Below are 24,192 nucleotides of genomic sequence, written 5' to 3' on the forward strand. Positions count from 1 at the left end.
GTCTCTGGTGCCTCCTCCTCTCTCTGCTTCTTGTTGCCAGGACCTGAGTAGTTTTTCTCTGCTTAGGCCCTTCAGCCAGGGTGTTCTGTCACACCTCAGAGCAATGGAGTCGGCTGACCATGAACTGAGACCTCTGAAACAGGAGTCCAAATTAACTTTTCTCCTCTAGTTGTTCTGTTGAGGTATTTTGGTCACAGCCACCAAAACCTAACTATACAGCATATTACTAAGGCGATGAAATTGCAGAATGCGAGTGTAGAGCTCAGGGAAAACTACAGTGAAATACAATACACACAACTTCACAGGGTTGTATGTTTGTATGTAAGAGCAAAAACTGCAGATTGATACTTTGTTGTTTTACTATGTCCAATTTAGGAAAGTATTTTCATTTCTATTCCTCACTATCAATTAATGTCATTTAAGACTTTAAATTTCTAAAAATCAGCAATTTAGTGAGACCCTAAGTAACTTAGCAAGACCCTATTTCAAAATAAAAAGTAGAAAGGACTGGGATGTGGCTCAGGGGTTAAACGCTCCTGGGTTTAATCCCTGGTACCAAGAAAAAAAAAAAGTGCGACATTTTTTTTTTTTTTTTACATAGTTCAAAAAAAGTAGCTTAAGTGTACTCAATTAATAATTCAAGAACGATTTCTTAAGATCTTCTATATTAGTATTAAATTTATTTTAATAAAACCTTTGAAGAATATTTTCAAAGATGTTTTTCTAAAGACAAAATAGTTCTCACGGTTATTATTCCTTTGAGATATCCTCTAAAAATTTAGTAATCCTTTTCTGAAATCTGGCGGTGGTAATTCTGGGAGTTTGTCCATCTTCTGCCTGAAATGAGTTAGGAAGTGCGGGAAGGGAAGAATTCCTGCTTTCCCGGGGCGGGCACACGTGACATTCAGAATGCACTGCTCCTGCAGGGAACGCGTCCTCACTACCCGTGACGGGGCTGCTCCTTTGCAGGGAAGGCTGGAACTACATGTACAAGTTAAACTTCCAGCAGAGCCAGTACCAGTGTGAGAGTAGTGACTGCATTCATCTCTGGTGCAAATTTCAAGGAACAGTAATCAAATAATATTTTAATACAATATTAAAATAATGAAACAACGGCATCCCCCCCCCCCAAAAAAAAATGACAGACAAAATAGCAAAATGTTAAATGACTACAGCGTCCACCCTGGCATTGCTGCCCCAGCCGAACCCGCCGGCCTGCAGCTGGCTGGCTTCTGAGCCTCCATGCACGTCAGAGTCCCAGCAAAGCCAAGTGCGCATCCGCAGGGGTCCCCGCTGCGGGGTTCTCCGATCCATCTTTTGAGCAAAACAGGAGACGGTTCCCCTGCATCCCCGCTCTCCTCCTGTTCCGCGAACAGCCGCGTCCTGCAGCCACAGGGTGACGGCCAGGCACGAGCGCCAGTCGCGGGCTCTGCGCCCCCGGCGGGGAGGAGCCTCAGGTGTGTCTCCGCGGAGGGCGGCGCGGGGGCGTGGGCCGGCTCCCGACTCCTCCCGGGCGCGCCTGCCACCGCGGCCAGGTGCTGGAGGCGCAGCCCGGCGCGGAGCGGTGGAGGCGCCCGGAGGCCGCCGTCCTGCGAGCGCTGAGGCGGGACGGGCGGCTCCTCCTGCGCCGGGCGGCTGCGCGGGGCGAGTGGGGAGCCGAGCGGCGGAGCCCGGGGCCCGGGCGGCGTGCAGGGCGCGAGCGCAGGCGACCCGAGCCGCCGCGGTCCTCGCAGCCGCGGCGCCCAGCGCAGCGAGCACGGCCTCTGCCGCCCGCGCCTTCCTCCAGGTGCTGCTCCTAGAAAGGAGCTCCTGATGCTTTGGTCCCAGGTTGCACCACGTTTCAGATTCAGCTTTAAATTGATTTCGTGATACGGCTCTGCCAAACGAACATGGAGGTTTAGATGAAATCAAGTTCCTTAGATCCTGTAATGGAAACTGCTGCTTTGCTTAAGCAAGTCCAGAAAGGAGAAGCGGAGTACCTGGAGAAAGGGCGGTGAAGCAATCCAGCCCTCCGCGGGGGACTGCAACAATAAAATCGGTCACTAGAGGCCACTCTTACCGCTTTCTCGCTGGCTTCTGAGGCCTCCTGGAGAGAAGCCGGCAGTGAAGTCCAGAGGGGACTCCGCACCAGCTTTCCTGGTTCTGTTCCTCAGTGGGATCCAGTCTACCTGCAGGATTAGTGGGTTGATGGTAATTTGCTTGGAATCCATGGAAGGATTAAGAGACGACAGGAGTCAGGCTGTTCTCTTCCACGGTGAGCATCCTTCTTGGAACAGGAAGGGGCACCTGAGAAGACCTTGGAGAAGACACGTGTACATGTTCAAAATGAGCTGGTCATTCAACCTGGTCTGGCCAGTCACTGACTGACACTGAAAATTCAAATACTATTTTTTATTTTTATTTTTATTTTTTTTACGTTTACATAGGGTAATGATGTTTATTATATTTTTCCCCTCCCTCCCACCCCTCCCACCCCTCTTTTCCCTCTACACAGTCCTTCTTTCCTTCATTCTTACTGCTCTCCTTAGCCTAACTCTAAACCTAACCCTAAACCTAATGCTAGCCCGTCCCACCCCCCATTATATGTCCTCATCCGCTTATCAGCGAGATCATTCGTCCTTTAGTTTTTTGAGATTGGCTTATCTCACTTAGCATGATATTCTCCAATTTCGACCATTTGCCTACAAATGCCATAATTTTATCATTCTTCATTGCGGAGTAATATTCCATTGTATAAATATGCCACAGTTTCTTTATCCATTCATCAACTGAAGGGCATCTAGGTTGGTTCCACAATCTGGCTATGGTGAATTGAGCAGCAATGAACATTGATGTGGCTGTATCTCTGTAGTATGCTGATTTTAAGTCCTTTGGGTATAGGCCAAGGAGTGGGATAGCTGGGTCAAATGGTGTTTCCATTCCAAGCTTTCTGAGGAATCTCCACACTGCTTTCCAGAGTGGTTGCACTAATTTGCAACCCCACCAGCAATGTATGAGTGTTCCTTTTTCACCACATCCTCACCAACACCTATTGTTGCTTGTATTCTTGATAATCGCCATTCTAATTGGGGTGAGATGAAATCTTAGGGTAGTTTTGATTTGCATTTCCCTTATTACTAGGGATGTTGAACATTTTTTCATATATCTGGTGATTACTTGTACATCTTCTTCTGTGAAGTGTCTGTTCATTTCCTTAGCCCATTTGTTGATTGGATTATTTGTATTCTTGGGGTAGAGTTTTTTGAGTTCTTTATAGATTCTGGAAATTAGCGCTCTATCTGAGGTATGGTTGGCAAAGATATTCTCCCACTCTGTAGGCTCTCTCTTCACATTTCTGATAGTTTCCTTTGCTGAGAGAAAGCTTTTTAGTTTGAATCTATCCCAGTTGTTGATTCTTGCTTTTATTTCTTGTGCTATGGGAGTCCTGTTAAGGAAATCTGATCCTGAGCCAACAAGTTGAAGATTTGGACCTACTTTTTCTTCTATAAGATGCAGGGTCTCTGGTCTGATTCCGAGGTCCTTGATCCATTTTGAGTTGAGTTTTGTGTAGGGTGAGAGATAGGGGTTTAGTTTCATTCTATTGCATATAGTTTTCCAGTTTTCCCAGCACCATTTGTTGAAGAGGCTATCTTTTCTCCATTGCATATTGTTGGAACCTTTGTCTAGTATGAGAAAATTGTATTTATTTGGGTTTGTGTCCATGTCCTCTATTCTGTACCATTGATCTACCTGTCTATTTTGGTACCAATACCATGCCGTTTTTGTTACTATTGCTTTGTAGTAGAGTTGAAGATCTGGTATTGCAATACCCCCTGCTTCGCTCTTGCTACTGAGGATTGCTTTAGCTATTCTAGGTTTTTTATTCTTCCAGATGAATTTCATAATTGCTTGCTCTATTTCTGCGAGGTACATCATTGGGATTTTAATTGGAATTGCATTGAATCTGTATAGAACTTTAGGTAGTATAGCCATTTTGACGATATTAATTCTGCCTATCCAGGAACATGGGAGATCTTTCCATCTTCTAAGGTTTTCTTGAATTTCTTTCTTTAGTGTTCTGTAGTTCTCATTGTAGAGGTCTTTCACCTCTTTTGTGAGATTGATTCCCAAGTATTTTATTTTTTTCGATGCTATTGTGAATGGGGTAGTTTTCCTAATTTCTCTTTCTGAAGATTCATCACTTATGTATAAAAATGCATTGGATTTATGAGCATTGATCTTGTAACCTGCTACTTTACTGAATTCACTTATGAGTTCTAAAAGTTTTCTGGTGGAATTTCCAGGTTCCTCTAAATATATAATCATGTCATCAGCGAACAGGGATAGTTTGAGTTCTTCTTTTCCTATTCGTATCCCTTTAATTTCTTTGGTTTGTCTGATTGCTCTGGCTAGAGTCTCAAGGACGATGTTGAATAGAAGCTGTGAAAGAGGGCATCCCTGCCTTGTTCCAGTTTTTAGGGGGAACGCTTTCAGTTTTTCACCATTTAGAATGATATTAGCCATGGGCTTAGCGTAGATGGCCTTTATAATGTTTAGGAATGTTCCCATTACCCCAATTTTTCCTAGTGTTTTGAGCATGAAGGGATGCTGTATTTTATCGAATGCTTTTTCTGCATCTATTGAAATAATCATGTGATTCTTAACTTTAAGTCTGTTGATATGGTGAATGACATTTATTGATTTCCGAATGTTGAACCAACCTTGCATCCCTGGGATAAAACCCACTTGATCGTGGTGCACTATCTTTTTAATATATATTTGTATGCGATTTGCTAAAATTTTGTTGAGAATTTTTGCATCGATGTTCATTAAGGATATTGGTCTGAAATTTTCTTTCCTTGATGTGTCTCTGTCTGGTTTAGGTATCAGGGTGATATTGGCTTCATAGAACGAGTTTGGTAGGGTTCCCTCCTCTTCTATTTCATGGAATAGTTTGAGGAGTATTGGAATGAGCTCTTCTTTAAAGGTTTTGTAGAACTCGGCTGAGAACCCATCTGGTCCTGGACTTTCTTTGTTGGTAGGCTTTTGATGATCTCTTCTATTTCATTGCTTGAAATTGGTTTATTTAAGTTGTGTATGTCCTCCTCGTTCAGTTTAGGTAGTTCATATGTCTCTAGAAATTTGTTGATGTCTTCGAGGTTTTCTGTTTTGTTGGAGTATAGATTTTCGAAATAGCTTCTAATTATGTTTTGTATTTCACTCGTGTCTGTTGTGATGTTTCCTTGTTCATTCCGAATTTAGTAATTTGAGTTTTCTCCCTCTTTCTCTTTGTTAGTGTGGCTAAGGGTTTATCAATTTTATTTATTTTTTCAAAGAACCAACTATTTATTTTATTAATTTTTCCGATTGTTTCTTTTGTTTCGATTTCGTTGATTTCGGCTCTGATTTTAACTATTTCCTGTCTTCTACTACTTTTGGTATTGGTTTGCTCTTCTTTTTCTAGTGCTTTGAGCTGTAGTGTTAAGTCGTTTATTTGTTGATTTCTACTTCTTTTTTTGAATGCACCCCATGAAATAAATCTTCCTCTAAGTACTGCTTTCATAGTGTCCCAGAGATTTTGATATGATGTGTCTTTGTTCTCGTTTACTTCTAAGAATTTTTTTATTTCCCTCCTGATGTCTTCTGTTATCCATTCATCATATAATAGTGTATTATTTAGTCTCCAGGTATTGGAGAAGTTTCTGTTTTTTATTCTGTCATTTATTTCTAATTTCAATCCATTATGATCTGATAGCGTACAAGGTAGTATCTCTATCTTCTTGTATTTACTAACAGTAGCTTTGTGGCATAAAATATGGTCTATTTTAGAGAAGGATCCATGTGCTGCTGAGAAGAAAGTGTATTCATTCTTTGTTGGATGGTATATTCTATATATGTCCGTTAAGTCTAAATTGCTGATTGTGTTGATGAGATCTATAGTTTCTTTATTCAATTTTTGTTTGGACGATCTATCCAGTGGTGAGAGAGGTGTGTTAAAATTGCCTAGTATGATTGTGTTGTGGTCTATTTGATTTCTGGAATTGAGAAGGATTTGTTTGACGTACGTGGATGAGCCAATGTTCAGGGCATAGATATTTATGATTGTTATGTCTTGCTGATTTATGCTTCCCTTAAGCAGCATGTAATGTCCTTCTTTATCCCTTCTGACTAGTTTTGGTTTGAAGTCCACATTATCTGAGATGAGGATGGATACTCCAGCTTTTTTGCTGTGTCCGTGTGCATGGTATGTTTTTCCCCATCCTTTCACCTTTAGTCTATGGGTGTCTCTTTCTATGAGATGAGTCTCTTGCAGGCAGCATATTGTTGGATTTTTCTTTTTAATCCAATCTGCCAGTCTGTGTCTTTTGATTGATGAATTCAGGCCATTAACATTCAGGGTTATTATTGTGATGTGACTTGTATTCCCAGTCAATTGACTCATATTTGTTTTTGACATGATTTGGTTTCTCCTTTATTTGGCTATTCCTTTAGGCTAGCGCCTCCTGTTGCTGATTTGCATCGTTGTTTTTCATCTCTTCCTCATGGAATATTTTGCTGAGAATGTTCTGTAATGCTGGCTTTCTTTTTGTAAATTCCTTTAGCTTTTGTTTATCATGGAAGGATCTTATTTCATCGTCAAATTTGAAGGTAAGTTTTGCTGGGTATAAGATTCTTGGTTGGCATCCATTTTCTTTCAGGGCTTGGTATATGTTGTTCCAGGCCCTTCTAGCTTTTAGGGTCTGGATTGAAAAATCTGCTGATATTCTTATTGGTTTCCCTCTGAATGTAATTTGATTCTTTTCTCTCTCGGCCTTTAAAATTCTGTCTTTATTTTGTATGTTAGGTATTTTCATAATAATGTGCCTTGGTGTGGGTCTGTTGTAATTTTGTATGTTTGGAGTTCTATAAGCCTCTTGTACTTGGTTTTCCATTTCATTCTTCAGATTTGGGAAATTTTCTGTTATTATTTCATTGAATAGATTGTTCATTCCTTTGGTTTGTTTCTCTAAGCCTTCCTCAATCCCAATAATTCTCAAATTTGGCCTTTTCATGATATCCCATAGTTCTTGGAGATTCTGTTCATGATTTCTTACCATCTTCTCTGTTTGTTCAACTTTGTTTTCAAGGTTAAATATTTTGTCTTCAATGTCTGAGGTTCTGTCTTCCAGGTGTTCTATCCTATTGGTTATGCTTTCTATGGAGTTTTTAACTTGGTTTATTGTTTCCTTCATTTCAAGGATTTCAGTTTGGTTTTTTTTCAGTATCTCTAACTCTTTATTGAAATGATCTCTTGCTTCCCGTATTTGGTCTTTTAACTGTTGATTGGTGCGATCATTTAATGCCTGCATTTGCTCTTTCATCTCCTCCTTCAATGCCTGCATTTGCTCTTTCATCTCCTCATTAGCTTCCCTGATCGTTTTAATTACGTACATTCTGAACTCCCTTTCTGACATTTCTTCTGCTGTGCTGTCATTGGGTTTTATTGATGTAGTATCTAGGTTTGTTTGGGACATTTTCTTCCCTTGTTTTCTCATAATGGTCAGTTGTCAGTGGGACCCTGAGATATTGCAGTTTTCCACTATTGGCTTATAGTGTCCCAGTAGATTTCCAGTGTATCACCTCCCAGCCTTCAGTAGCCTGATGTCTTGGAGGAATCTGATAAAGCAGCTCATTCGAAGAATACTGCCCCTAGCCCCCTACTGGTTCCACGTTTTGGAACTGGCTCTGTGCGGAAATGCTCTCACTGTGGGCCTGCACCGTGCAGCTGGCCGTGTGGGAAGAGCCCACTGCCGGAGTGTGGAAGACTACCTTGGGAAGACTCAAGCTGCCCTGCCCGGCTCTGCTAAGCCACCTCTATCTGGGCCTGCCACCCGGGCTGAGCTTTACCCAGTGGGCAGACTCTAGTGAAATAGACCCGTGGCTCTATTTCAGTCCAAGTCTCTCTATGCCTCCCCCTCTTAGCTCCTGGGTTCTGGAGCGACCGGGGGTGCAGTCTCCCTCTAGGCCGCCATCTTGGATCTCCCCGTGAAGAGAGCCCGCAGCCGGAGTGGGCAGAGCCGCCTGAAGAGGTCTCCGGCTGCCCTGCCCTTATCCCTGAGGCTGATTGCAGATCGAGGCTCTCCGCTGGTTCTTTGCAGGAGTACACTGCACTGCAGCAGCTCCGGGACTCGGAGCCTGCTCTGTTCAGAAAGGCTCTCACTAGCGGGCCAGTTCCGTTCCGAGAACCTGGAGAAGCTGGCTGTGTGGGCGGGGCCCACCGCCGGAGTGCGCAGGACTGCCTGTGGATGACTCTAGCTGCCCTGCCCGGCTCCGATAAGCCACCTCTATCTGGGCCTGCCACCCGGGCCGAGCTTTACCCAGTGGGCAGACTCACCCGTGGCTCCACTTCAGTCCGAGTCTCTCAATGCCTCCCCTTCTTAACTCCTGGGTTCTGGAGCGACTGGGGGTGCAGTCTCCCTCTAGGCCGCCATCTTGGATCGCCCCCTCAAATACTATTTTTTTAGTCTTCTTTTGTTGAGAGTTTTAGTATTTTTGTATTCAAACCATTTTTTGTTAATTTTAAATTTCCTTTTAGAACAAATAATTCTTTTAGATAAAACTATGTGACTAACAAAAACGAAGCCATCTTGCATACCAGTAAGAAAGCAGTGACGACCGTGCGAGGCTCCTCCTGCAGCACCCGGACTTGCTCAGGTTATTCGCAGCTGGTTCTCAAGAAGCAGGATCAGCCTCCACCAGGGCAGCCAGAGGCTGGGGGCACGAGATGGCTGTTGGCATGAAGTGGGGTCCTGAGAAGAGCCAGCCAAGATTTGACATTTTAGGGGTTCTATGTATTTTATTGCAATGTTAGTTCACCTGGCAAGTAAATGTTATAAAAATGAAAAAATTTGTAAAAAAGAATTTTTATGTTGGGGGATTATTTTCTTAACTCCAATGCCCATGTGCTTCTTTTCTTCTTCTCTCTCTCTCTCTCTCTCTCTCTCTCTCTCTCTTTCCCAATTTTGAATTATTCTGTATACTTTCCATGTTTCTGGAGATGAAATATCTAGAATGGATTGCATTCTTTGCACTTTAGGATAGTTCCTGATACTGTCAAAGCTCTGAATGACTCACCCATTTCCCCCTTGATCTCATATATGGTTATACCATTCTGAGGACAGACCCTCAGAGTTTTGCATTTTCTTTGTCTGTTGCTGGATCTCTCACTTGTTACCAAGGATGTGAGCAAACACTTGGACACAGCTCTGCATGTTACTGTTGCCCTGGTTCCTGGTTCTGTCCCTGCTTTCCTCTGAACACTGACACTATGGAGTGGGCTGTGCAGGAGGATCTGACTTCCATTGCACCTTAGGTTAATCAAAATTGGTGCCTCATAATGAGTCTGATTATTCTTGTCATTCATATTAGAGTTGTTTTCCTATCCTGTCATTTTCTCTTCTGCCTAAGAGTGGGTGAAAGGTCACTTACTGCTCCCACTCAGCACCCAAAACAATAGGTGGAATGGAGAGAACAGAGCAGCTCTGGGCACTGATCCCGGGGTGCATGATCCAGTGGTCGGCAGATTTTATGGAAATACCTGTAGCTGGTAAATGCTGAGTTATAACCTTTGATGTTCCTTCTCACTGGACTGATTTGCTCATTGCTCAGCTACAAGCATTTTTACCCTTAATAGTTTTCTTTTTTTTCTATTTTTTTTTTTTTTCAGGTTCACCAGCCTGGCTGGCAGAAGGCAAACCTAGCACAGAGCTTGTGGTTTAGCAAGGAGATTCATTCATGATGAGTGATGTGTGCCAGGAAGTGATTCGTGACATGTGCCAGGAAGGGTGCCTCATACAGTAGCCGGGGAATTATTTCAGCAGATGCTTCAATGCAGACATTTCAGTAATACCATTAAGAAAAAGAATCTGCAGACGAGTAACACTCTTCCATTTAGGGTCATAAAGGATGGAGTCCATATTATCTTATTCACTTGCTCCCAACTCCAGACAAAATTTTTTTTAATTACTCTGACATACTGGAATGAGTTGGCCTAAAATGTTACCTACCCTTTTTAGACAGGTCATAGTATGGTTTATCATCATCGCGCACTTGTCTGCAGAATGAATGTGTGTATTATTCGACTTTAACACATGTTATTTAGAAAGCAAGTTTTGCCTCATGCTCTATGTCATTGTTAGATTTTTTTCAATGTTAAATCCAAGCTCCTAGGAAAAGCAACCCGGTGTCTTCACAGCCTCTCTCTTTATTCTTTTCTGAAATTACTGAGTCCTCACCTGTTAGGATTTAGATATGAGGTGTCCCCAAAAAAGCTCATGTGTGGACAATGCAAGCAAGTTTAGAGGTGAAATGATTGGGTTAGGAGAGCCTTAACCTAGTTGGTGCACTAATCCACCTGAATTGGTTAGCTGGGTGGTGACTGTAGGCAGGTAGGGTGTGGCTGGAGGACATGGGTCTCTTGGGGTGTGCCCTTGGGGCTTATATTTTGTCTGCAGTGAGAGGATTTCTCTCTTGCTTTCTCTCTCTGCTTCCTGGTGCCATGTCCTCAGCAACTTTCTCTGCCACACCCTTCTGCCGAGATGTTCTTCCTCACTTCTGGTCCAGAGTGATGGAGTTGGCCATCTATGAGCTGAGACCTCTGAAACTGTGAGCCCCAAATACACTTCCCTTCTCTAACTGTGCCTGTCAGGTCTTTTGGTCACAGCAGCCAAACAGCTGACTAAAACACCTCCCCTTTCATCCTGCCCAGCCACACAGTCCTCCCGGCCAGGCCTGCAGCTTCTTTCCTGCCACCGTTTCTCTGCACGGTCGGCTAACTTTCCTGAACCAGCTCTAGTTCCCTGATCTCTCCTGGAGACTGAGGCCCAGGCTTCACTGTCTGCATGGTGCCTTTCCCGGCGACCCACCCTCCCCTCTCTCACCACTGGCTTAATGGCAGACCCGTCATTCCCTGAGGGCCTCTCATTGCTGGGCACAGTGCGCTGCAGCGATCCCTTAAAAAACGCACCACGCCCACTGCCAGGCGTCTGCCAGGCGGTTTGCCATCACCAGCCCTGGCACGGTTCCCAGGAGGCCATCAGCATTCAGTATCTAGAGTGTGAACAGACGGATCGATGGCTCGGACTGATGGAAACGCAGGGAAGACGAGACTGGCCCGGTCAGTGGAGCTGTAGCACCCAGGGGGGTTACATGGAGAAAGCCGAGACAGTCACTCTGGCCCAAGAGTCCCTTTACTTTTGCAGCTGGTATCTGGAATTCAAATAAAGGCATCGTATTTATCTGTTGAATATCATTTCCCATTTTGTTAGATGCAGAACTCCGTTTCCACTGTTGAGGTCACTTGGATCCAGATTCTCCTTCTCAACACCAGTCCCCAGATTTCCCTGATACCATCTGTATTAGTCAGGGTTCTGCAGAGAAATGTACCACACTTATATAAATGCCAAGCAACTGATTCCCGAGTCTGGTGAGTCTGATCTGCAGGGAGAGCGGGCAGGCTGGAGAGCTGGTGCTCTGTTGGAAGGCCAGCCGGCAGGAGGAGCCTGGGCAGCAGGTGAAGCCTGAAAGCTGAGTGCTGGAGAATTCCTTCTTGGGGGCACCAGCCTCCCACCCCAGGCCTTCAACTGTTCAGATGAGGCCCACCCACATTATGGAGGGCAGTTTGTTTGGCTCTACCAATTAAATTTTCATCCAAAAACACCTTTGTAGAAACATCCAGAATAATGTTTGACCAAATATCTGGATCCCTCTGGCTTAGTCAGATTGATACATAGAATAAACCACCCTAGCATCTTACCTTTGATGTATCCAGTCACATTTAGAAAGAGGCAGCTAATCTACAAGCCAGCAGCAAAAGGCAATGCCAATAATAAAAGCTGCCCTTCCCTGCACAGTTGGGCCACCTCCTCTCCCAGTTCCCCTTGTTTCTCAGACCCCCAGAGCATCCGGGAGGTCACCTCCATCCATCTGGTGGTTTAATCTAGATCTTTTGTCCCCAGTTCTAGAAACAGCGCGTCTGGCCTAGAAAGACTCGCTCGCCCTAACTGCTGGCTGTTCTCACGTCCCCCTCACTCATCTCGGGCTCCTGTTCCATCTTCTGTCGCCTGCGGCTCATTTCCTGTCTGAATATCTTCCTTCACAGATGGTGGAAACCACACTCGGGTTCATCGTTTCTATCTTCCTATCCTGGTGAGCTTTGGCAAGAGCGTGTTCTGCAGCTCCGTTGGTCTTGTTTTCTTGCACGAGGACACCGCATCTCCTTCACTCGATAGGCAAGGTTTGCAAGTCCGGATTTGCTCTGGGCGTGGGCCTCTTCCTCTGCGGCTCGCCTGCTGAAGTTGTGCTCCGGGTCCTTTTCCTGATGGCCCTGCGATTTCTATGGACGCCTTTTCCCCTTTCTCTGCCCCTTTTCTCTTGCCCTCTCCTCTGGGCTTCCTTAGGGCATTTGATGACCTGGGTCCACCGCGTCCTGTCAGCCACGCCCGCTCTGTGGTGGGTGCCCCGAGGGCCACCAGATGGCATTAGGGCACGTGTCCCCGTGTATTCCGCGTTGTTACCTTTGCACGTTGGACGCGTGACATGCAGATCCTCAAGTCCGCAGCTCGAAACCGGTGCTGGGAGTCAGATCAGGGCGTGTGTCAGGGGCGGTGCCTGCTGTTCTGAAGTGCTGAATCCCTGCTCCCGGGCCTCCAGTGAACACAGCCTCCAGCCTTGCTCGCGCCTGGCTCCTGAGCTGCGGTGGATCCTCAGGGATTCCGAGGCTTCTCCCTCAGACCCGTCGGGGCAGGTGCAGAGCCCTGGGCAGGGTCCCGCACTCTGCCAGGCGGTTGCTCGGGGCTGACCCCTTCTTGTAGCTGCGGGACCCCCTGGAGTGCAGTTTGTGTCCTGGGCGCTCTGGTGTCCCTCGGGTCTCTCCTCCCTCTGCTCCCAGACGCTCCCTGCCCGTCCTTGGCCCATGAGGCCGTGACCTCCCTCGGGGTGTCCCACACCAGCGCCGCCTTCCTCCATCCTCTGCGGGAGACTTGGGAAGGAGCGTGTCCTCCCGGCGCCTTGCCTTCGGGATCCCACCCCAGCCCCGAGGAGTCTCAGGGAGGTGAGGAGGCGCGCTGATCAGCCTTCGCTGAGCGCTGCGTTTCTGCTGCCTCCTCTCCTCCAACCGCAGCCTTGTCTGCGTCCGCGAATATCCGTGCAGCCCCTCGGGATCGCTCCTTGGAAATCCCGCACGCCGACTTTACTGTGATTTTTTCTATATAAACACTGTTGTTTTTCTACCAAAATTAATTTTGCTATTTTTTCCCTCTTTTTCTCCTTAGCAGTAAATCTCAGAAAAATAGATTTATTCTTACATTACATACTTTGGTCCAAAAATTTATATTTAAAAATCTTTTTAAAATTTGTCAAAATCATATAACTACAGAGCAAGAAATTTATATTAACAAAATAGGAAAGAGACGGAGATCATCTTCCAAGTAGATTCCCCGGGGAGAGGAGCGGATACAGTCGAGCCCCTGCTACGATTCAGGGGTGGGTTGGGTTCACCCGAACCCGCTGCTGGGTCTTCTCTTCCCGGTGTGGTGCGCGTTCTCTACCTGCCTCCTGCTGCTCTGAGTCAGAACAGGGTTGCATTTATTTTTAAACGACTATAAACTAGATCGTGAAGTTTACAGGCTTGCTCACGCGCACTCTTGTCTTGCTTATTGTTTATATTATTTTTTTTGTCGCTCTCGCAGAGTGAAGTCCTTGGTCTTGGTATGTTAAAGTCGATGTGCATCTTTGTGACTTTAAAGCCATTGTTCCTGGGCTGGGGACATAGCTCAGTTGGTAGAGTGCTTGCCTTGCAAGCACAAGGCCCTGGGTTCAAACCCCAGCACTGAAAAAAAAAAAAAAAAAAAAAAAAAGCCATTGTTCCTTAAGTCACCTGGACTCGCTGCTGCCCCAGCTATTTAGCATCCCAGTAGCAATTTTTCTTCAACAAGCCAAACCTCACTCAGAGGCACAGACGAGATGTCCCCTGTCTGCTGCCTTGTGCCTCCTGCCCACTGATCTGCAGAGTGGACACGGGCTGCCAGGATCTTCCAGGCCTCATCTCTTCCCCAGGGCGGGTCTCGGGATTGTCTGTGCCTCCAGGAAGCAGACGCTTCTCAGCTGGTCCTGCCAGTCTCTCCCTCCCCCAGTCACCACAGCAAGGCCCCTCTCAGTAGTGAGGTCCTTGTGGTGTCCTCCCCACCAGCTGCTGCACGTCGTTGCCCTGTGGCCCAGTAGGTGACGCTGCTCCCACGACACAGGGCACAGCCCGTTCTGCGTGAGATGCACCTTAGCCTGTCTGTGTGCACAGGGGTGAGAGGGCTTCGGGGCAGAGCTGAGGCCCGAGTGGAGCCCCCAGGTCAATGCCGAGGAGGAGCAGCAAGGAGGGCAGAGGACGCTCCAGCACAGGAGGGCGACAGCGCCAGGTCAGCATGTCCGGCTCAGGCACGTCAGGTGCAGGAAGCGAGAGAGGACCTCTCCTACTAAAGGAGGGAGTCATCTCCATTCGTAGGGGATCCAGCTGTGGTCTTCAGGGTGAGAGGACCATAGGGTGGTCACTGAGTGCCAGGACCTCACATCTGAATTTCAGGATGTGTGCAGAGCGGGGTCCATTGGAGGTGTTTGGGATCTTACAGTGTGATTTATTTTTAAAAGGTTTCTGCCTGGGGGTCTGTAAGGCGTGTGTTGGGGTAAATAAGCTAACCTGAGGACCTGGGGTAGCTTGATGGTGGAGACAGTGGAAAAGCATCTACACCTACAAAGGAAAAGGTGTGTGATCCTTGGTGATTTCTTGGCTGCGGACTGAAAATAAAGGTAGGAACTCAGGGTGGTGCTCCTGTTGGGCATCTTTCAATCTAGGCAGCAAAAGCTAAGGAGGCTTAGACAGTAAAGAAATCAAAGTCACTTCACGCACAGCTGATTTCAGGTGACGAAATTCTGTCATCAGTTGCCCCTTCCTTCTCCCAGTTGTCTGCCTGCCCGCTGGCTTCCTTCTCCAGCTGCTGTCTAGGCAGCAGGTTCCGCACGTGGTTTATCTGCTTAGAAGCATGATTGTTTCCTTGTTCTTAGTGATTTTCAGTTCCACAGATATCATGGCTTTATTTGTTTGTCCCATTCAGGGGAACAGCTTCCCAAGGACAGGCTGTGTGGTTGTGCCTGTAGCCCTGGAGCAAACAGGCGTCTCTGCCACAGCGCAGATTTGTAGCGTATTTGCTGAATGAATGAATGGACATTTGCGAGGGCTCAAGCCAGAGTCCCAGGCTCTGCCCCCAGTCACTCAGGGTGGGCTTCCTGACCGTCCTTGAACCGGCCCCTCCCAGTAGGACCTGCCCTTCACCTGGCCAGATCTGCATCACGTGCCCACCAGGAAACGTGTAGGTAGGGTGAACCTCATTCAGACCATGGAGTGTGGTTTAGGGGAGGCAGTGACTGAAGACGATCAAACAGACTTAAGACCACTTGGAACAGGTTTTCACAAGGAGAAAACAAATAGGTTTTAAATTTAGTATCATTGCTTCTGGTCACTGTGAGTGCAGTGTGCTTTCCTTAGAATTCCCTTTAGATTGAACATATAGATCGATTCAGATTCATAATGAATCAGGCCCTTAAATCCCTGGAGGATGCCTAGAATTCAGAGTGACAGGGAAAGAACAGTAAGAAAGCTGAGGTGACAGCCATGTGCTTTTTAAAAATAAAGTTTCTTGCCTTTCTTCAAGCCTGTGCTGGAAATGGTCCCCGTTAGGGGAAGCCTTGGCAGACACGTGCTATTGATGCCAGATTTTCCAAAGGGCAAACTGAAAATTTCGATCATTCTGTTTCCAGTTGTCTTTATAAATTTATTATTGGACCTTAATATTGTTGGAAATCATCTGAGATCAGTGAAACACACAGTTGGAAAATTAAGGAGAAACCAAGTGAAAGAATAATAGTTATAGTATCTGTTCCACCTAATCACAACATTCTCTCGAGATACCTTAGAATAAGAATCTGTGATGTCTCTAGAACTCTTGACTTTGAACTTGAACAACAAAAGCCAATCTAATAATTAAGGAAAGTTAAGTTTAATTAAATTTACTGCCTAAGATGATTTGTTTACTCATTCAGTTAATAAATGTTCAATAGCAGTTTACCGAGCATGTGCTGTCTTTCAGATTCTGAGCTGGGTGCAACCCACAAAGTTTGGCAAGGCTTGTACTGTGCTCTGAGGGAGCTCGTGATTCCCCAGGGAGAGCTAGACCTGCCAGCCAGGAGTCTCAAGGATGCATGGAAAGCCTAATGCAATAGTGTAGAAAGACAGGGTGGTACACAAGCGTCATGAATATAGTTGGTATGGTTTTTATGCTGTAAGAATAGTTTTTATCCATGTGTGTGGGGTGGGGGGTGGCTGGGGTACTGGGGCCTTGTGCACGTGTGTGGTACTCTACCACTCTACCCATACAGCCCCAGCCCCTATCCAAAAGTTCTGAATGTTTCTTTAGAAGTCGTTCCTGGATTTGGTTTTCCTTTTTCCCCAGCAATAATGGAGAACATTATTGCCCTCCTAAGGTGGGCTTAGGAGGCAATATTCCCTGCACGATGCCCTTTCTTCTTGCATTCTTCTGTGACCACTCATGGTGAAGTGGGATCTGGCACCTGAAGGTGGAGTTCAGCCTGGGTAGCCTTCTTATGTCTTTGTGTCTTCACTTTTAAAATGTCTTTCTGGAAAGCTTAATGTTAAAATATTAAAATGTTTTAGCCAATTGGATTATTATTTCTCTGTTTGTCTCAGCCCATAATGTAGCACATTTGCTGAAATGTGAGAATCCTCACTGTTATCCAGGGTGTGATGGGCTGACAGATCTGGCTCCATGAGAATTTTCTAGGACAGACTCTAAGGGAACTGACTAAACAGACTACATTTTGCTCTGAGACTCCATGTTATGTAGGAAATAAGCTTCTCCCATGGGAACACCCCACCTCTGTACCCATCCTCAGTTACTGAGTGTGACATGTTTGACAATACAGAATGACAATTCCTATGTAAAGAAAAATTGCTCTCTTTTGATTCCTATTGCTCCTAAACAATGTACCATGTGATCGGTGACTGTGTGGATGTTAGTAACCATTCTTTAGTTTGTACCTAGGTAAGGAGCATTTTGACCCACTTCCCCCTCTGTCGATGATCTCATGATGTTAATGTGTAATTTTGAATCATAGCAACAGACACTTATGATTAATGTAATTAATTTTTGGTATAAAGAACCCCTACAACCCTGTGGTTGGGGCTGTTCTCCCAATAGCCATTTTTTTTGGGGCCTTGTGTGAGACTGTCAGTCAGCCGGCTTAATAAAGACTCTCAAATTTGGACTTCTCAGTGGTGATTGGTCTGTTCTTAAGTTGTGCCCCATAACAAGGGAAAATCTGAGAAGGGCTCCGCTGTGGGCAAAGTGAGGGAGATACTGAAGGAAGCTATGGCAGCTTCGTAGCGCTGCCTGATTCCCTGGGCTTCTTGGTGTGCACTTGTAGAAAATAACGGCTGTGTCTGCTGCCAAGTATGTCAAACAGAGTTTCTTAGCCAGAGTCTGCTGCTCTTTTTATGTTAAGATCACAAGTCCTACTATCTGACTCACTGATATAAATGTGACATACGTACGGTTGGGAAATATGTAGAAAGATGATTGTGTATCAAATATTTGTGTGTATTACTAGGCTCACAGTGAAATGCAGTTCTCTGAATTGTAGAACAGATGCTTCAAAATGAGTTACTTATTTTTTTCTGTTGCCATGTCTTAAGACTTGCCGCCATCTTAATGGTGTTAAGAAAATTAGAGACAAATTGAATTTCACACTTTATTTGAGCAAAGAAATGTTTCATGAATCCCCAGCAGTCGAGCCAGACAATGGTTTAGGCTACTCACTTCCCTCGGCTGCTCCAACTTACCCTGTGTGCAGTCAGTACTTATCACCAGAGAACAGGAAATAACATACAGAAGTGACCTAAGAGGCTGCATTTGGAATTTGTCTTAGATGGTCATATTTCATCAGTTTTCAGCATCTGACTGGCTGGAGCTTCATCTGCTGTGATTGCTGAGACTTGGCTAGTTGTTGTCAGAATATACCTCTAGGTTGGATTACTTACCAAGTTAGACTCTCCACGTATGGAGAAACTTTAAGGACGAACATAATATATATGGAGATAGTTTCAGACTGGGCTGGGGAGGTAGCTCAGCTGGTAGAGTGCTTGCCTTGCAAATACCAGGCCCTGAGTTCGATCCCCAGTACCGCAAAAAAAAAAAAAAAAAAAAAAAAAAAAAAAAGACCGAGTGGTCAAAGATGATTGAACAATACAATTTAACAAAGGCAATGCTTGCTTCTAGAAAAGCTGCTGTAATTCTAATATTCTTTTTATTAGTGCATTATAGCAGTATGTAATAGTGGGGTTCATTCTGACATGATCACACATGCGTGGAATATAATTTGTCCCATTTCAGTCCCTGTGCTTCCTCCCTCCTTCCCCTTCTCCTCTACTGTATCTCTCTAATTTCCTTCTCTTGCCTGATTGCTCTGGCCACAGTTTCAAGAACTGTGTTGAATAGAAGTGGTGAGAATGGGCATCCTTGTCTCGCTCCTTTTTTTTTTTTTTTTTTTTTTGTGGTGCTGGGGATCGAACCCAGGGCTTTGTGCTTGCAAGGCAAGCACTCTACTGACTGAGCTATCTCCCCAGCCCATCGTTCCTGTTTTTAAGGGGAAATGTTTTCAGTTTATCTCCATTCAGTATAATGTTGGTCTTGGATTTGTCATATATAACCTGTAAAATATTGAGGTAGATTCCTTCTGTCCTTAGTTTCTCTAGCATTTTAACATGCATGGGTGCTGCATTTTGTCAGAAACCTTTTCTGCATCTATTGAGAGAACAATGTGATTCTTGTCCTTAATGTTATTTATGTGATGAATTATAGTGATTTATTTGTATGTCAAATCAACCTTGCATTCCTGGGATGACACTCACTTGACCATGGTGTATTATCTTCTTAATGTGTTTTGGAATGTGGTGTGCTAGTATTTTAGTAAGGATTTTTGCACCTATGTTCATCAGGGATATGGGCCTGTAGTTTTCTTTTCTTCATGGGTCTTTAACTGGTTTTGGTATCAGGGCAATATTGGCTTCATAGAATGAAATGGGAGTGTTCCCTCCCTTCAATTCATAGAATGATTTAAGAAAGATTGACATTAGTTTTTTAAATGTGTGGTAGACTTTGACTGAGAATCCATCTGGTTCTGGACTGTTCTTTGTTGGAAGGCTTTTAATTGCTGTTTCAATTTCATTACATGACATTGGCTTGATAGCTATATGTCAAGACATAGCTTTTCTATAGACTCAGGATTCAATTTGGGTAGGTCATATGTGACTAGAAATTTGTCAATATCTTCTTGTTTTTTCTGTTTATTGTAGTATACATTTTCAAAATAGTTTCTAATAATACCCTGGATTTCAGAAGTATCTGTGGTAATATCTCCTTTGTCAGCTCTAATTTTGTTGATTTGGGTCTTCTCTCTTTTGATTGATTTGGCTAAGGGTTATCAGTTATTTATCTTTTCAAAGAACCAACTCCTTGCTGCATTGATCCTTTTGTTATTGTTCTCAATTTCATTTATTTTGGCTCTGATCTTAATTATTTTCTGTCTTTCACTGATTTTGGAATCAGTTTGTTCTTCCTTTTCTAGGGTCTTCAGGGGTAACATTAGATTATTTATTTGGGATCTACTTTTTTAAATGTAAGCACTGAATGTTATCAACTTTCCTGTTAGAACTGTCTAAATCCTGTCCCAGCATTTTTGTTTGTTTGTTTTTTGTTTGTTTTTTGCTTTTTGTGGTGCTGGGAATTGAACCCAGGGCCTTGTTCTGGACAGGCAAGTACTCTACGAACTGAGCTATATTCCTAGCCCTGTCTCAGGGTTTTTGATAATTGTTTTTCTGTTCTCAGTTTTTTCTAGAAAAGTAATCTTTGGTTTTTACTTCTCCCCCAATTTCTTCTATGACCTATTCCTTATTCAAAACTGTATTATTTAATCTCGTTATTAAAATAATTTGTTTTTAATCTTGTTATTGATTTCTAATTTTATTCCATTATGATCTGATAAGATGCAAAGAATTATCTTTATTTTTTTCCTATTTGCTAAGACTTGCTTTATTTTTTTCCTATTTGCTAAGACTTGCTTTGTGTCCTAAAATATGGCATATTTTAGAGAAGGTTCTATATGCAGCTGAGAAGAAAGTGAATTCAGTTGTCAATGGATGGAATATCCTACAGATGTCTGTTAGGTTTATTTGATTAATATATTTTAGTTCTGAAGAGACTTAGTTTATTTCTGGATGACCTATCTGTTGGTGAGAGAGGTCTGCTGAAATCACCCAGTATTATTGTATTGTGGTCTATTTGGTTCTTTATATTGAGTAAGTTTTGTTTTCTGTATGTAGGTGCACTGATGTTAAGGGCATAAATAATTACAATCATTATATCTTGTTGTTGAATGATTCCCTTGTCCACTTTGAAGTGACCTTCTGTGTTTCTTCTGATTAATTTTGCCTTGAAGTTTACTTTGACAGATATGAGAGTAGCTGCTCTTACTTGATTTTGGTCTCCATTTGCATGGTGTATCTATCTTCATCCTTTCATCCTCAGCCAGTGGGTATCTCTTGTAAATAACATATTGTTGGGTCTTGTTTTTTGGTCCATTCTCCCAATTTGTGTCTTTTGATTGGAGTGTTTAGACCATTTACATTCAGTGTTATTATAGAGAGATAATTTTTATTTCCTGCCATTTTGATTTATATTCTATTGGAATTTTGTCCAGACCCATTTTTTATCATTCCTCTTCCTTACTGGAAGTGGTGCAGAGATCTATTTAGGAATTTTTGGTTGCTGGAAATGAGTTTTAAATGGAACTTTGGATCTTTGTTCCGGGTATGTGCTCTGGAGTGCTTAAATTCTTGCACCCCTAGGACTGAGCGGATGTTGAGCTTGGCTTGGTGTCAGGGTTTCTGAAGTTCCCCCAGAATTCCACTTACAGGACAGGGTGGCAGACCAGCAGTCTGGGTGTATGGGGCACAACAGGTTCCTGTAGCTATGAACTTCCAAGTCTCCATTCAGAAGGTAATCACGCCCACCAGATCTACCTCCCGATCCCTCTCAGTTGGTCATTGGCACCAGAGCTTAAAGGGAAACTGTTTTGTGCTCGTCTGACCCCCGTGTAGTCATGCTGGCCTATCTGGATAATTTCCCTGATCCTTTTCCACTGATCATTTGTGTACTGTGGGCTCAAAGGAAGACCAGGTTGCACTCTCCTCTATACTTCCATCTCAAATCCCCCTGGATCACTTCTTTGTAACTGTTTTGGGATCATAATTTGCCAGCTGTGCTTTAGTTGACATGTTGTGCCCAGAGGCTCGAGACCCCACAAAGACCACCAGAGACCACGATCAATGCAAGCAACAAAGAGTCATTTATTAGCAAGCTTGAGCCTGGTCCTCCGCGCACTCGGAAAACGGTGACACTAAGAGGCCCCGAGCCCTCGTTTAGCAGGGTTTATAGAATGAAAGGCAAGCAGTTATACAGTGTTCTTTCTAATTGGTTAGCACATTATCTTAAGTTCTGGGTCACCCTGACCTCCGAGAGGAGGGTTGTCGTTAGCAAGGTTTGCTTGCAGGGGCGTCCGGAATTCCACCCAGTGCTTGACAAAGATCCTCTGGAGGATGATTGCAAAGGCTCATCCTTAAAGGAATTGCCGGATGTTTTGCTCCGAAGCATGGTGTTTTCTCTGATAATATATTACTCATTTCAGTCTGAACGGATTGCTTAAGGGGATGAAGGGAATACAACAAAAATTCCAGAAAATATTACCTACAATCTGAAAAACAATGGGTCTTTACCACTAACAAAATTAAAAATAATTTTGCAACTGTACAATGAGTCTCTGAAAGCCTCTGGAGAAAATAGTTGTAGATCTGCCTTTGTCTCCAACAGGCTGGTTAAATTTTAACGATGGTTTTGTTCATGTGTGGTGGTGAGGTATAAGAATAAGGTTTCATAACATTCCTTCCTTCCTACAAAGAATATGTCACCCCTATAATAAACGTTGGTACACAATTTCAATTGGGACCGCTGCCCTACTGTACCCCTTAACTCAGCAATTCAGATATTAACCAGATGGACCTAGTAGAGATAGTCACAGGAGATTACTTGTCTATTGTTTTAACCGCGAGAATAATAAGAATAGTCTTAGGTCACATAGAGTTTAGATATTAAGGAAGTAAATATTGTATTAGTTCACCGATGTAGTTACATTTGTGTGGGATTGATTGCACCAGAACTAGAGTCTGTGTCTTTCATTCTCCATCCATCACCGACGCTGTCTCCCCACGCCCCGTTTACCGGTGTGGAACCCATGGACTCCTGCTAGGGCTGGACCCCAGCATTTGCTCTTGGGTCAGCCCCCTGGCTTTCACAGATAAGATACGAGTGGAAAATTCTTTGCCACTTTTACGAGGGGTTGAGGGCAGTTTGGGAAGAGCCTTGTGTTCACACAGAGCCCTGTGTTTATACAGGTGCGGGCTCCCTCTATCTTTACAGACACAGTAAGCACTGGCTGAGAGAAAAAGTGGACGCATTTGTTAAGGACTCTGAGTTCCAGGAAGAACAAGATCCAACATAAAGTCTTAGAGCCAGATCTCCCCCTCTGTTTGCCACTTAAAGGGCTGAGAGACGTGGAGCACATGTTGTGTGTCTAATTTGTCCACTGTAGTTCTCTTTCCCTTTGTGCTGCCCCTGGCTTTGTGGTGACACAGTACTACTGTCTCTGCTGGGTTGGGGCATATTTCCTTATATCCTCTGGTCATTATACCACTACTTCTGGCTTATCTGGATCTCTGACAGACAAATAATGCTATGGACTGGTTTTCTTCAGACACCTACCTCCTTATGAAGCTGTTTTCCTGTTATTCGAATTCCAAACAGTGGAGGAAGTGGGAAGTACCTCCTTCCTCTACTCCGCCATCTTGCTAATCTCATTTCCAATAATCTTTATGAAATCATAGTCACTCAAGCAAATTCTAGACACCGGGCTTTATTTATGTTGCTTCTGATCTCATGTATTCCACCCAATAAATCACTGGGAGAGGTCCCAGCCTACCCCTTACATCTTTCTCATTGAATATAGTTGACATTTTCCAAGTAGCAGAAATATAATTAATAACATATACTTTCTTTCCTTTCACAGACTGATTGCTTGCAAACAGATGTACATACAAAATATTCATTTCAGAATCAATTTATGGGGCTGGGGATATAGCTCAGTTGGTAGAGTGCTTGCCTTGCAAGCACAAGGCCCTGGGTTCAATCCCCAGCACCACAAAAAAAAAAAAAAAAAAAAAAAAGAATCAATTTATGATAGAAAACATATTGTGATTTAACAGACCAATAACCTTGCTATAAAATAAGACGAGGTAGCTTTTGTAGGAGAATATAGAGGATGGAATGCCTGAAGTACAAGATTGGACTGAATAGTGAGGAGTAACCCAAAACGCACATGGAGAAAGAGCTTCCCAAGGTGGGAATACTTCCAGGGCCTCTTCAAACTTGGAGGAGGTGAACACCAGGAGCAGGAGAGACCTGGGGGTCCTTGTAGGCAGATAAGTAGTAAGGTAATTTGGTCAAAGATCCCTTAACTCTCAACAATTCCTTTAAACCAGAACACAAGCAACAGATGATTGCCCCAGTGTGACAGTGACACACAGACATCCTTGGACAGAAATGGCAGGGCCATTCCTTGGAAGGCTAGAGATCCTAGGCAAATAAAGGACCTCACATGTTTATAGGTGAGGATCTTCCAGAGACTCTCTCTGCAGCATGAGTGTTTTCTGGTTCACCACCATTGATGTGGCCTTTTATGGGTCCTGGCTTCCAGCTGAGAACTTGATCTGAAGAACCCGAGCATGATTTATAGTAGCCTCAGGGTAGCGTCGCACCCAGACACTGACAGAATTGGGAAGATATGAGACCTGAGGGAACTTTGCAGGCTAATGGACCTGTGCTACACCTTCATGATGGGAGACTATGGAACCGTGTGCATTTGTCAAAACTAATAGGACTGCACCCTTTCAAAGCAATTTAAATATAGTCCCAGGAATTTTATGCATGTAAATTATTCTGCAAT

The sequence above is a fragment of the Sciurus carolinensis genome, chromosome 15, assembly GCF_902686445.1.
Source record: "Sciurus carolinensis chromosome 15, mSciCar1.2, whole genome shotgun sequence".
Lineage (NCBI taxonomy): Eukaryota > Metazoa > Chordata > Mammalia > Rodentia > Sciuridae > Sciurus > Sciurus carolinensis.